Source organism: Crocuta crocuta, unplaced genomic scaffold (genome assembly GCF_008692635.1).
Source record: "Crocuta crocuta isolate KB4526 unplaced genomic scaffold, BGI_CrCroc_1.0 scaffold279, whole genome shotgun sequence".
Classification (NCBI taxonomy): domain Eukaryota; kingdom Metazoa; phylum Chordata; class Mammalia; order Carnivora; family Hyaenidae; genus Crocuta; species Crocuta crocuta.
This window is the reverse complement of record NW_027551570.1, coordinates 1384865-1400347: the sequence shown is the minus strand read 5'-3', so window position 1 is coordinate 1400347 and position 15483 is coordinate 1384865.

Below are 15483 nucleotides of genomic sequence, written 5' to 3'. Positions count from 1 at the left end.
CTTTTTTAAAAAAAGTATTTTAATGTTTATTTTTGAGAGAAAGAGAATGAGAGAGCACAAGTGGCAGAGAGGCAGTGAAAGGCGGAGACACAGAATCTGAAGCAGACTCCAAGGCTCTGAACTGTCAGCACAGAGTCCAATCCAGGGCTCAAACTCACAAACCATGAGATTCTGATGTGAGCCAAAGTCAGATGCTTAACCGACTGAGCCACCCAGGTGCCCCAAAATGTCTCAGTTTCTATCTTGAGTGGTATGATAGATAGTGGTATCATTAGTTGTGACAGAAACTTTTATGGGAAGATAATTCATTCTTGGACATTCTGAATTTTGAGTTGCCTGTGGGATAACCAAATAGGAAAATTTTGATAGTTATTTGAATATGCATCTGAAGTTCAACAATATTTTTTCTAGATTCAATAGGTAGTGATTAAAGTCTTATGAGTAGAAGAAATTGTCTATATTAAATTCTTTAGTATAGACTTTGATCGAACTTCCTTTCTGTCTAATTGAGGACATTTGAGGCTTGGAGAATATCCTTTGCAAATCGAATTGGACATTAGTTTCTAGTGAAATATCTAAGAGGGGGAGATGTAGGGCTGGTACAGGCTACAAATTTATAACAGCTATTCATCTTATACCCTCTTTGTTCATTGAAAAGGCGCCTTTGAAAAGTATAGATTCACTCCTTAGAGTTAGAGGTAGATAATGAGTGTTTGCTTCCAGCAATACCTGTGATGTGTGAACTTTGGCCAGTGTCATAGAATCTCTCATGTCTCTCGCAGTCTTGAGGACAAAGGTTTCTGTTATTCACTGCAGCTGAATGTGAAGCAGGAATCTGGAGATAGAAAAACTTGAGTGGCCATTGTGAGCTCTCTAAACTACAGAACCTATAAACCCAATTAAGTTTATATTTTTAAAGAGGCCAAAAGTTAAACTGTTGATACTTTTAGATGGAGCAGCATGAGCACAATTTTGTGGACTCTGGAACAGAGTGACTCACAAAGACCACTCATCAAACACTCTCTCCTTCCTGAAGGCCATTTGAGTGTTTATCCCTCTAGCATTCCATGTCAAAATGCGTCTCTGAACCCTCATCTTTTTTCACCAGCCACTATGCTCTAGATGTGACATAATATGGAGAAACTGCAAGGCAAAATTGCCACGTCTGCCATTATGTCAGTGTGCCTTGTTGAGCCTGGCCATAGGCAAGGGGGTTACTGATGTTCTCACCTTTTCTTGCTGTGTATTCAGAGAATGACCACTGCAGACATGTAAACACTTGACACGGAAGCAAAACAAATCGAAGGTGATGAAACAGGGAAAACAGCAAGGCATATGTAGAAGATTGCATAGAGCATACTTGCCCAGAGGAAACGTTCTATAATTTTCCCTCCCAAGATTTATTTGAGTTGAATTTCATTTGGGGAAGCTATAGTTAATAATGTCTGACATTATGTTACACACAGCAAGATTTAAAAAAAGAAAAGAAAAACAAAACTCAGCACAAAGAGATTCTTACAGTACATCTCAGAATTTTGAAGTCAAATGAACTTAAGGTGATTTAACTCTCCCTCCCATGTACCCCCGCAGCCAGGGGATGGACTCCTGGGGGCTGTATCTCTGTCTCCACCTTGGGCCTCCCGCCTTCACCAAGCCAGACTGTCCCTGTCCCAGCCCCCCAGACCCAGAGAGGAGCAGGTGTGGGGGCCACAGGGTCTCCTGCCTCTGCCGCCCTCCACCACCCCTCCCCACACCCTGTTTACTGAGTACTCAGCCAGCCCGGCCACCTCTGGGGGCAGGATGAGGGGACCTGGCATGCAGTGCAGTAAAGATGACTATCCATTCTTCATCACAGCCCCACATGGCACGTGAAAATGCCCTTCCCTTGGGTTTATCTGTTTGTTTATGCTGTGTGACTACTTAAACAATAGAATGCGGTAGAATCATACTGTGCCAGTAACTAAGTTAGGCTTTAAAATATCTGGCAGCTTCTATATGCTCACTTTTGGGACAATCACTGTGGGGTGCCCCTTCTCAAATCCACCTGCTGCTCAGAAGCCAAAGCCACATGGGGAGGCCACGAGTGTGAGTTCTTTTCAAAGTCTCAATTGAGCTCCCAGCCAAATGACAGCATCATCTACCAGTCATGTGAGGAAGCCATTTTGGCTGTTTCTTCCCAAATAAAGCCCCCTGATTATGTAGTCCCAGCTCAGATCACACAGAGGAGAACTACCCAGCTGACCTTGGTGAACATGTAGAATCATGAGAAATAATAACATTGTTGTTTTTAGCCACTAAGTTTGATTTGATTTGCTCTATAATCAGTAGTTGATGGTTGAAATAGATAACACGGTTTATTGTTGTGAACAAGTACATTCGTAACTTTTAGATGCCCTTCAGTGACAAGAAATTCCTGTCAGTTGACACATGAGAAAATAAGGAATGGTTCCATATGCTGCTTATGAAATAATAGAAGTTGATGAAATTCATGATTAGCTGCATTAGTGGATCCCAAGCATAAGTAGGTTTGCTATTTGTAAAAGAAAAACAGGGAACAACTGTCTTCAGCCATAACAATATGGAGAAGCCTCTCATTGGAATGTAATATAATATAACCATAGAATTATGTAATAAAAAGCTTATAGTATAATGGCTAACTGAAGAAATATTGAGATATGTTACTGTATATGAAATATAATTATAACCACATACAATAAATAGGACAAAATATGTCTAAGAAGAAAAGGCAGAGAACAAGTCTTCAAAGTATTCGTTAACTTCCCTGGATGTACCATTTGCATACTTAACTCTTGGGGTAAAACTAGAGGAAGCAAAATCCTATGCAGCAACAAAGGAGGGAATAGTTCAGTCTCTCCCAGTCAGAGGTGGCTTCACTGAGGAGAGTTCACTTGAAATGAGTTTAACAAGATGAATAGCAATTTGTAAGTTGGTGGATGAGAGTATAAGTCTATGCAGAGGAAGTAACCTATGCAAAGTCAAAGAAAGAGATAAAATATCAAAGAATAATAACTTCAGGAAACTGTAATTGTTCTGGTACATAATTTGTGGAAGGGGTAGAGAGAGAAAAGCAGGTTATAATATTATAGACCAATCTACGAAACTAAATATTTCCACTTGGATTGATTTCTCCTTTTTCTTTGAATGCCATGATGCTCTGTTTAGTTATGCTTTATTTTATAAATATTTGACCACATTATCTTACATTGTATTCTAGATCATAAATCCTTGCACCAGAGGCTTGATTCAACAAAGCCTAGCTTTCCCAGGCCCCTTTTAGCTGTTTAAGATTTTTACAAAGACTTTGGGACTCTAACCTACCAAGAGCAGAAAGTGAGCTGAGAATTCTGTAATCTCAATACGGTCATACTCCACAAAACCCAATGGAGATTATGGCTGAGAAAGAAAATGGACGGGGAAGAAGGAAGAGACAAGGGAAAATGGACAAATTAGAATTTTTCAGAAAGAAGAATCTGGGCCAATCAAGGGATTACCTCCCTAAAGCCTAGAGGAGGGATTCCTTATAGTGTTTACTTAGCTGAGCTTGTTCTGTTCCAGCTGCTACTGTGTCTACCATTCTTCCCCCTCCAAAAAAGAAGAGTGTGTATTGTAGTTATCTTCTGTCAGCATGGGTGTGGAGGCTAAGAGAGCTGGCCTCGTTACCCAGCAATTTCAAGAAGGTGGTGTGCTACACCCATTCTGATGGAGTCCCTAATGTCTCACACTCAGAGACCCTAGACTCTCAGAGTGCAGGGTCTGTGTGGGTTTTTGCATTTACTCCTTATGGGAAAGTTGCAATGCATTCACTGTATTTGAAGAAGGAATGAAAGGATATACTAGTTCTAGAAATATGACCTCTGCTCAACCAAACATTCGTATGCTCTCTACTCATTTCCCTGACACATTTGCAAATCAGGTTGGGGCTGTGTGGTTAGATATGGCCAGTAGACTGTGAGCAGAACTAATGTGTGTTGCTTCTATGATCACACAGTTAAGACCTAGGATAACGCTTCTATCCCTCTCTTCCAGTTCCATGGCAGTTTGAAGTACATTTAGTTTATACGATGTAGACAAAAACCAGAGGAAGATATCCTAGCCTGCATTAGACTGTATTAAATCACTGAAACCTGAAAGTTTGTTTATTGCAACAATAAGTATTAATCGCCTTAACAAATGAATTCCTGGGAGGAAGTGCTTAGCAAGGCCTTTCGCATTTCTTCTCCAATATTTCACACACCCTCGTGAGGGATATTTATATCTTTTATATCTTCCAATCATTTATTCAGTCTCTGCTCCATCTCTACGATATGTATAACAAAAAAGCTTGCTAATTTGGCCTTATCCTCCATATGCTTTCTGAAGTGAAGTAACATATCTCTGGCTATGGCCTACACGAGTGGATTTATTATTCTACCATCCAGCCAGAAATTAGTTTTCCTTCCCTCTGTTGCAATTCCTGTCTACTGAGTTGTCAGCTGCAATCTCATAACTGGAAACGTTCTCTCCAACTTGTTGGAGCTACATCTCTAACTTAAATTTCCAGGGCTAATGTCTCCCATTGTTCATCTTTGTTTCTGCTAATTTAATATCAGAATACTTTCTTTCTTACTGTATATTTCTTCACAAAGAAGGCAGGATTCCATTTTTAATACAGCACTTAAGAGTTTAAGGGCTCATTCACATATGGTAATGTATTTGATTCTCAAAATAACTCTGCAGAACCAGGCATAAATGGTATTATTTATACCTTCTCCCCATATTCCAGATGAGGAAAATGAGACTCAGGAGACTTCCCCAAATCCCTTGGCTATGACTGCCCACCCATTTATTCCAAGTCACATATTTCCACTGTACCGTTATTACCTTTTACCAATCTTCTCATTTGTTCCTGGTCATATATTTTGTACATACATCAGTCACTAATATGAAATCTGACATGTTTTGAAATCTATATTGTGCCTAAAATCATATTAATACAACATGATATAATGCCACAAGTTTTAAAGAAGAAAAAGTTAGAAATCCAAACAGGAAATAGCAAAGCTAAAAATTAAGGAAAGAGAAAAACAGACATTTGAGTGGTTTCCAGTGCTTTTTTGCTTGCTTGTTTGTTTTTTGTTTTGAGTTTGTGTGCACATGTTTCCTGTTGGTTTTTTGCTATTAAAGACAGTTATCCCATGAACATTCTTATTCAGCTGCTGATGCTCACGAACAAGATTTTCTCCTACTCTAAGTCATAGAGCTAGGACTAGAATGTTGGGAAAGTTTGAAAAAGCCAATTCAAAAAAGTCTGGTGCACATGTGTATGCCTGGTGGAAGAGGCCCTGGCCTCTTGCTTGGCAATTCCAAGCAGGCCCAAATGGGGAGATAGCAAACCTGGCAACAGGTGGAGAGCACTGTAGGAGCACTGCCACCACCTGGAAACTGGGCTCTCCCCCTGACCCTGTGGCCGTTGCCTTTGCTACCGACGCTGATCAGGCTGCACCATGGTGGGTACGACGTGTGCCCAAGGGGCCCCAGTCCTTCCAGAGGAGGTTGCCCCCGCTGGAGCCATGGTAGTGTCCTCAGGATGAGGCTCTGTGCCATGTCAGAGCCATGGAGCTCCTGGCTGCATCTTTGTCCACAGCATCAGCTTCCTTGGTGGGCTCTGCAATGGCCCGTGCCACCTTGGCCCGTGCCTCTGCCTAGTTACTTATTGTTTTGAGAGAGAGAGAGAGCAGGGGAAGGGCAGAGAGAGAGAGAGTGAGAGAGTGAGAGAGAGACAGACAGAGAGAGAGACAGACAGAGAGAGAGACAGAGAGAATCCTAAGCATGTTCCATGCTCAATGCAGAGCCTGATGGGGGGCTCAATCTCAGGACCACAAGATCATGACCTGAACCACTATCAAGAGTCGGTCGCTTAACTGACTGAGCCACCCAGGAGCCCCCCCGCAAAAAAACTTTTGTATATAGTCCCTATACATATGTATATATGTGTATGTGTGTATTATATATATACTATAGATATATACTATATATAGCATATAGTATCATATATATGGTATGTAGAGAGTTTGATACAATTTTTGTAAAGCTCCAAAACAATTTGCAATTTATAATTCAATAATAACTATTAAAATACTTTTTAAAAAATGTATTTATTTTTGGGAGAGACCAAGTGAGGGAGAGGCAGAGAGAGGGGGACAGAGGATCCAAAGTGGGCTCTGTGCTGACAGGCTAATAGCAGTGAGCCTCATGTGGGGCTTGAACCCATGAGCCATGAGATTATAGCCTGAGCCAAAGTTGGATGCTCAACTGACTGAGCCACCTAGGCACCCCTAAAATACTTTTTTATTGAAAAATGGAACTATGCAACTTATTTTAATATGTAGCCACAACTTTGCTTTTAGAGGTCATTGTAACATTATTTCTGATATCACACTTAGAATTTTTATAAAATTATCAAACCTACAGATTGACAGCTCACTTCTTGAGATATAAAAACTGATAATCGTTATTTCTACCTTCCATAACACTAGCTGCCTTTTCAAATAGATATTTCATTATTATTTTAGTATCATGTGGAATTAAATACTAAATTTAAATATGGTTCTGGCATAGTACTTTTTGGTTAGTTTATTTCAAGTCTTTTTCCTTTGTGCTTTGGTTTTGTACTAAATGAACATTAAACAATTGAATTGTTTCAAAGCCTGACTATTCATTGATATAAAACTAAAGGTGATCATATAAAAAAATTGGAGATGTAACTACTCAACTTTCTAGTATGATAGTATCAAATAGGTTAAAAAAAAAAGATAATAATTCTTGTAGTAAGCCAATATAATTTGCTGAATACTATTTACAAAAGTGTCCTGTCACCTAGTATAGAGGAAATTTTATAATTTGGGGGATATCTGTTCCACCTCCAACCCTCCCTCTTAGGCATTAGGGTTTGAACCATGTCCAGCCTTATGAAGTGACTGGCAAAATCTCAAAGCACCATGGGTAATGAAAGATCTAAGAGAAGGATGGGGATAAAGTAACAATGTCACCATGTTCTGGCTCCCTTTTAAGTACTAAGTTCCATGACCAGAACTTAGCTCTAGAAAACTGCCAAATATCATAAGAATAAAAGGTTAAAAATCATTACCAGCTCACTACTGCAGCCTTGGAGGTAAGCCACTCACATCTTTTGAAAGAGAATGTGCTACAAGGAGAATAGTTAGTTGAGCCTCAGCACTTCAAGATCTGTCTCGGCCTTCAATTCAAGACCACACACTTTCTGGGCAGCCTCTAGCCAGTGACTAAACATGATGGGGATCTGAGGGATTACCATATGTGGTCATTTTGATTCTCCTCTTATGCGCAGTCTTTACACTGCAACTTCCTGGTGGGGGGGCTGGCTGAGACTTGTGCAGAAGTGCACTAACAGTCTGAAGGTCATCCTGCCCCATCCTGCTTCCTTCCCTTTGTTGTGCAAGTGTGAGACCAGCATCATGGTGAGAAGTCTTTCCCTGACTATTTTTGCCTCTTCTCTCCTTTTTCCTTTCACAGGAATTACCTCCAATAATTCTCTTGTATTCTTATTTTCCTCTTGGCACCTGCTTCCCAGAGACCCAGAATTGTCACTTGGGAGTCATTACTGACCTTTGTGAGATATCAGACTTGTAGCTTCTATCTTTTTTGGTGGAGAGGGCTGAGAGAGCATGAACCTATATGAGCTTCTTCATAACTAGTCTCAGAAGATCATCAGAAAACTCAATAACCTTGGAGTCAAAACAAAACACAATTAGTAAAACAAAATTTTCTTACTTACAAAAAGCTACCTGCAGAAAGTTAACTGGTGATCAAAAACTTTAATTTGATTAGGCAGAAGGAAAAGATCCTGGCAATTTAGCTAAAGAAAATGGTAGGGGGGGGGGAGTTGAAAATTTCCAATACATTGTGTGCTTTACCAAAACCTAAGCTGCCTCCTCATTATTACTGTTGTTCATTTGGATTGTTTTCTAAATTAATCTAATTTAGATTTTCTGGCTCAGGTGAAAAAAATTCTCCACTTTATGCTTTGGAAGTTAACCAAATTCCTATGGGTTATTTACTTATTTAATAGAAATTAGCAGAGGCTAATTATCAATGAAAATACGTCTTGCTGTAGGTTTCTTCAAATGTTAAGATCTGTGATACTATGAATCCGTGATAAGATAGTGTATGCAGTATTGAGGAAATAGATTACAACCTGCCTCTAGACTATGGGATCCTTGAAGGCATATCTTTATGTCCAACTTTTGAGAGCACTTAGGACAAGTCAGCATTTGTGCAATGTTTCCTAAATTGGACCGAGGTCCAATTTTCAGTGATTTTGTGCCAATGAATCCAGACATAAAATAACTTTATTACACTAAGTTTCACTGACATTGATGGCCAGTATTTGCCATGAGAATTGGATGGAAGTATTTAGAGCTGAATTTCAGTGTTTATAATTTGAAGTGTCCTCTATTCTTTTCTCTTTGTCAGGACCTTAAATGAGACTTTTGAGTTGTATGTAACTAAAATAGGAGAAAGCATTTATTGGTCTGGTTTGGCCTGCAGATGTTTGGGATTACACCTAATTGCTTTGCTGCTTCTATTTTCATCAGCCTGCTGACAGGGTTTTTGTAAATGTTGGAAGAAAGCCTAACTTAAAGGGGTTAAGCTTCTAAAGTGCTGTGATCTACAGTCAGTTAGAGGTGACAAATCGTAAGCAAAAGATAATCTCTTCCCCTTACAGAAATACCAGCCCAAATATCATCTGTAGAAAGACTTCAGCACCTTTAATATATTCATGTTAAAGAGCAGAACTTAAAAATAGGCATTTGTGGATCTTTTAGGTCCCTGCTGCTTTATAGATTTTAACTATGCTGGTTAGCAAATCTTTTCAGCTGTGGTCTGATGATTTGCATAGAGACTCTGTCTTTTATGGAGATTTATGGAAAGTCTGTACCACAAAGGCAAGCTAATACCCAGTCTCCCAACTTCATGTATCTTCCACACAATGGAAACCACAGCTTGTGAGGCAAGGGAATGTGAACCTATTAGAAATGTTTTAAGCTGCAGGTAACAGAACATTCTCTGAAAAGTGGCTTAAAAAAAGAAAATGAAATTATATACAAATTATAGAGATATATCTTTTCTTCCTTCCTTCCTTCTTTCCTTCCTTCCTTCCTTCCTTCCTTCCTTCCTTTGGAACAGCATCTCAACTGTATCAGGGATGCAAATGTTTCTGTTCATCTGTAGACCTTCTCTTGTGGACACAAAATGGCAGTTGCATCTCTAAGCAAGCAGAGTGTCACCAAATCACATTCCAAACACAAAGAGAGGAAAACAGGTGGAAAAGGTGCTTTCCTTTTGTTAAAGAGTAAAATCCTTTTTAGATTTCCCTGCTGGTCTCTCTTATGTCTAATTAGCTAAAATCAGATAATATGGCCATCTCTGGGTGAGTGGGGCAACTGGGAAAGTGAGGAGATGGCAAAGAAGAATGAAGATAATCCTAACTGGCTTGGATAAAACTATTAAATTCCATGAGATTGGTTGCAGTTTTCCTTCTGAAGAAATTTGGGAATTTGTTAGCAAGGTAAACACAAAGTTATAGTACAGGTTTGCAATGATGTTTGCATACTCTTAGTCAATCCTAGGCTTGTCCTAATTTGAAGGACAGACAAATGAATTTCTCTGCTTGTTTCCACATATCCCAGTGTTGCTGCTTGTTTAATATGAAAAGACCAATAAAAGCAAAATTAAAACTAGTAAGTTACAAACAGTAAAGACACTTAAAATGCATCCATAAGATTATCACCAGAAAAAGAATCTGAGTTCAAACGTGCATGTTGCTATTAACATGTTCATGTTATTTTTACACATATTACTCTTGGAAAGTTCATATTCTTTTGCATTCTGCTATTTTCATTTGTCATAAATATTTTCATTTTTCTATATTACTTTAATAATTTTCACTTATGGCATCATAGTTTTTCATCTGTTGTTGGCTCCAGATATATGTAACAATTTTCCTATGATTGGTATTCAGTGTAGCATAAAGGGAAGCTCAGGAATTAGAGCATAACCCTCCTTGGCATGGAATCTCAGGTACATCTCTTACACAATGAATGACCTTTTAAGTTATTTAACTGCTCTGCACTACAGTTTTTATATCTGTGGAATAAAGTTAATAGTAATACTCTAAAGGTAGTAATTGTTAATCACATTTGACTAATTTAATTGGGTAAAGTTAATAAGTAAAATGCTTCCTGTAAATTGCTTAAGATGGATCTCACTGTGCAATCCAATATGGTAGTCACTAGTCACATATGACTACCACATGTATATATAGATATCTATATATCTATATATATTAAAGTTTATTTATTTATTTATTTTTTAATATTTTTATTTATTTCTAGGAGAGAGAGAGAGACAGCATGAGCAGGGGAGGGTCAGAGAGAGAGGGGGATACAGAATCTGAAGCAGGCTCCAGGCTCTGAGCTGGCAGTCAGCACAGAGCCCGACGCGGGGCTGGAACCCACGAACCGCGAGATCATGACCTAAGCGAAAGTCGGACGCTTAACCGACTAAGCCGCCCAGGCGCCCCTTATTTATTTATTTTGAAAGAGAACAGGGGAGCAAGCAGGTTCCATGCTGTCAGTGCAGCCCCAATGCGGGGCTTGATCTCATGAACTGTGATATCATGACCTGAGCCAAAATCAAGATTCAGATGTTTAACCAATTGAGACATCCTGGCACCCCCATATATGATTACTTACATTTAGGTTTAAATTAATTAAAATTTCAACTCCTCAATTGCACAAACATTTCAAGTGCTCAGTAGTCACATGTGATGAGTGGTTACCATATTCAACAATGTAGGAAAAGGTACATCATTAAAGAAGATTTTATTGGACAGCACTGACTAAAATATAGTAAGAGCTCAATAAGTAGTTGTGCATTTACCTTTTCTTTGGTCTTAATGTCCTTCGCAAATATTCTACTTCCTTATGGCTAAGCTCATAACAATTAAAATCATGACATTTCATTTATCTTTAAGTAGAACTCAACACCTGTCAAAATGCTTTCAAAAATATTTAGACCCTCTGCAAGCCAAGTCATTTTATACATTTAATTACTGAACCACTAGTTTAGAATAATGGTGTCACATAATAACAGTCAATGAATGCAGTCACTGAGTGAAAGAAAGATTGACCGAATGATACTACAATCCAATAAAGTTTCTGAGCAAAGATCTGGTTGCTTTTATAGATGAAAATGTTGAGTCACTTAGTGAGTTACCAATATATTACAAACCGCCACCCAGGTGTCCAGGCCTAGGTTTTATCTCACAATGTCACTAAAAAATATTTCAAATTTAAATTATAGATAATCAGTGTTATTTCTAAAGATCATTGTAGTAATTTCCATCTCTATTCTATGACAAATGTGTCTGAAATTAGTGCTTGAAGCATTGTGTGTATATATACCTATATTGATATATATATATATATATATCCACATATACATATATTTTACATATACAATATATGTGTATTAAATATATTATATATATAAGCACTACATTTATATTTAATCTCAAGTCTCCAGTAACACTCAGTATATTAATGATATTAATACTCTATTATGGTCAGAAGACTTAGGATGCCAAATTGTTACCCAAACATATCCAGGCCCACTCTTGAAAACTCCAAAGGAGATTTGTAAACAAACAAACAACAATCACAAATAGGAATTAAAGGCAGATTTTATTTTGACTGGTCTTGAGCTCATAACTACAATGCGGCATTCTGGGAAAGTGAGCTAGAATTAGTGATCTTCCCAAAGCCTGCAAGGGTATCTCCTTCCTCTTGTCTAAATTTTGCCATAAGCCAGCTTTCAGAGGCTGATTGATTACCAAGCCACAGTACACTGAGAAACAGAAATATTTCAGGACAGATAGGCTCAGCTGTCTTAACTGATCTTGCAGCATAAACGAAAGAGGGAAAATGTGAGCTCCAGAGTGATCCCTTACTGCCCTTAGAGCAGGGCCTAGAATGGTTTCTTACTTTGGCATCGAGGGGACAAGACAATAGTGAGAGAATACAGAAGGAAGGAGAACATTCATATCTATATGCATGAGCTTTGCATGCACAGTTGTCTTTCCTAATGATCTAATTAGAGTTTCAAGATAGAACTCGATAAAATAAGCTGCTTCTTGATTTGTGAAAAACTGAAGGTGGAGTGGCATAAAAGAGAAGATCTTCCCTGCTGCATTTGAGACCATCAAGGAACCACCAGTACCTTGATCTCTTACCTAGATTTTTATATTTAATTTTATTACAGGGTGTGTCTAATTTTGCTTAAAGAATGTTTATCTAGAAACATCTTTTTGAAGTGTTTTGCACTGACCAGAGGCAAAAGGCTTCTTAAATGTCAATTTGATATGAACTCTGCTACAGATGGAGTGTTTGTATCTTTCCAAAAGTCCTATGTTGAAATGGAATCTCCAGGATGAGCACTGAGTGTTATGTGGAAACTAAGTTGACAATAAACTATTAGAAAAAAAAAAAAAGAAAGAAATGGAATCTCCAATGTGATGGTATTTGGAGCTGAAGTGTTTGGGTGGTGATTAGCTCATGAAGGCACAGAACCCTTGTGAATGACGAGTGCCCTTATAAAAGAAACCCAGAGAGTTCCCTCTCCTTCCACCACATAAGGACACAGTCAGAAAAGGGCAGTTTGCAGCCTGGAAAAGGGCTCCCGCGAGCACTTGACCCTCTGGCACCCTGATCTCATATTTAAGCCCCAAGAACTGTGAAAAACTAAATTTCTGGATTTTTTCTAAGCCATCCCATCTATGATACTTTGTTTCAGCAGCCTGAACTAAAACCGACTAAGTAGACATTAACAGAAACTATTGAGGCAGATACTTAAGTCCCATAAGTACTGATTGGCTGAAGCTTTGTGACCTACAGAAGGCTCAGAGTAAGAAGAATCATGACATATCATTCAGTACAATTGTGTGGGTTAAGGGTGATCTATGTATTTGTGTCAAATGTCATCCCAAGGGAAATCATTCATTTTTCTGGTTCCTAAACTATTTCTGGATACAACAAAACAAGGCAAACTTTTTCCTGAAGTTACAGACTAAATATAATCATTTTAATCATATAATCATTTAATTCTACAGTTGGAAGATTGTTTTTAATCTTATTTCCAAACCTTGCTCATTGCTGTATAGGACAACTTAAACATACACTGTGAACTAACTTTTCTATACTGTTGTATGTTAACATCTATCTTATTATGTAAATAAAACACAAATCAGGTGAAACAGTGAGGATCAATTTGTGGTTTTGGTCACTTTTCCTTTCAAAGTTGAAAAATCTTTATTGACTAGAGTCAATAAAAAATGATGAAAATTTACCAAAATTTTCTAAAAAACAAAGAATCTGTTGGGAACCGTAGTCACAAATAACCAGTGTAATAAATCCCAATTCTCTATTGATATAATTTTTTACACCAGTCTGGATTAGGGAATATCCCCAGTCTTTTGATAAAAAATACAGAGTTTGACTATTATTTTCTATAGAGATGATCACGGTATAACTTCACACTTTTTATAATAGTGATACTGATATAATATTATTTCAGTTTGTTAATTGATGATATCTCTCAAATGATGAAGACATATCACTTCTGTTTGTCAGTTACTCTATTTACTAATTCTGTTTGTAAGCTCTGTAAGTTGTAGTCGGGGTTATGAAAGCCACAAAGAGGAAGAAGAAATGTGGGTGCATATATTCGTATTTGTGTAAGACTTTGATCCATGGTGGGAGTAGAACACTACTGTTGATTGAATATCTACTGTGTTCTAGGCACTGTTCCGGATACTTTACATTCATTCTTTTATTCTCTGGATACTTGTCAATTATATTTGAAAAGTTAATCCATCCAAATACATCAATATTATGTCACCAAAAAAATCCACTCTGTTTTGGTCTATTTAGTGGTATTATAAGCAATTCACATTTCATCTTTTGGCAATACCTTTAGTTTTTGAAGTTAGTATAAATGAGTATAAATGCTGCTTAACTATAAACAAATCTTTTAAGGCCCAGAGGGAGACTGAAATTAGCATATCTAGAAAACAGCCTTAGTTTAAAAAAAAGCTTTTTGTTTGTGGTTTCTAAATAAAAATGTGTCCGTGCATACATGTATTATCACAGAGTGTTAACATTGATACCTAGTAGGATTTCAGATGCGGTGCGTACAGAGCTGTACTATCCTGCTGGAACTATCATGACGAAATATTACAGCCTGGGAGATTACACAACAGAAATTTATTTTCTCACGGTTCTGGAAGTCTAGATCAAGGTACCAGCCGACTCTGTGTCTAGTGAGGGCTCTCTTTCTGGTTTGCAAAAGTTGCTTCTTGGCTCTGTTCTCAAATGGCTTTGTCATATTACGCACGTGGAGAAAAAGAGATCTTGGGAATCTCTTCCTCTTCTTATGAGGATGCCAACACTGCTAGATTAGGCCCCCACCCTTCTCACCTCATTTTACCTTGCCAACCTCCTGAAGGCCCCATATCTCTCTATACAGTCACACGTTAGTGCTTTGAGAGCTGTAGAACTCTCAGCACATAACATCTCTTTCCAAGCCTCTGTGTTAAGACATTTGACCAAATTCTAGCACGGCTGCTAGCGACATAAGCCATGCTCCTAGGATAACCCCAGGACCCCTCATGAAAAAGCTTGCCTGAGAAAACTCGGTGCTGCCTGGAGAATTTGCTGTTTGTTTCAGCCAACACTGTAGGATAGGCCCCAAACTTCTTAGGGCATTTACTAGAAAGGATTTACAATTGTGAACAGGTATCTCTTACCACATGTGTTTTTTTCTCAAAGACCTGAGAGCCACTCCTTTGAAATTAGTCATCTCAAAGGATAGGACCAATGTCTTCCTGTGTTTGTAGAAGTATAGAATCCCGACTTCAATAACTGTCAGCTTGCAAACGCAGCTGACTGAATAACATTTGCACTGGCCAACGGTTTGTGATTTTTCACTTCTCCTACTCTGCTTAGCCCCTGCTTTCCCTCCTGTCTTCTTCCTTCGAAGAACCCAATCACATCTGCACAAATCAGAATGGAACTCTCTGTTGTTTCTTTCACTGTCAGTACTTATTGATTTACTACTTACTCACTGCTTTAATGATTGTTAATCTTGTTTATCTTTGACAGCTTCAACATACGAATTTGGTGGGGTGAGGACCCTATTCAGTCCATAACAAGGGGGTAACACTAAAGTTACAAATAGGTGAGACCGCGTCTATCAAAAGTGACTACAAGACACTTTCTTCTATAAGGAAGAAAAATTGTCAGTTGTTTCCTGCCCCCATATCCTTGCTTAGAGTGAATTTCTGCCAGTGTTTGCAACCATTCAGCTCAACATTCTGCTTAGCTTCTT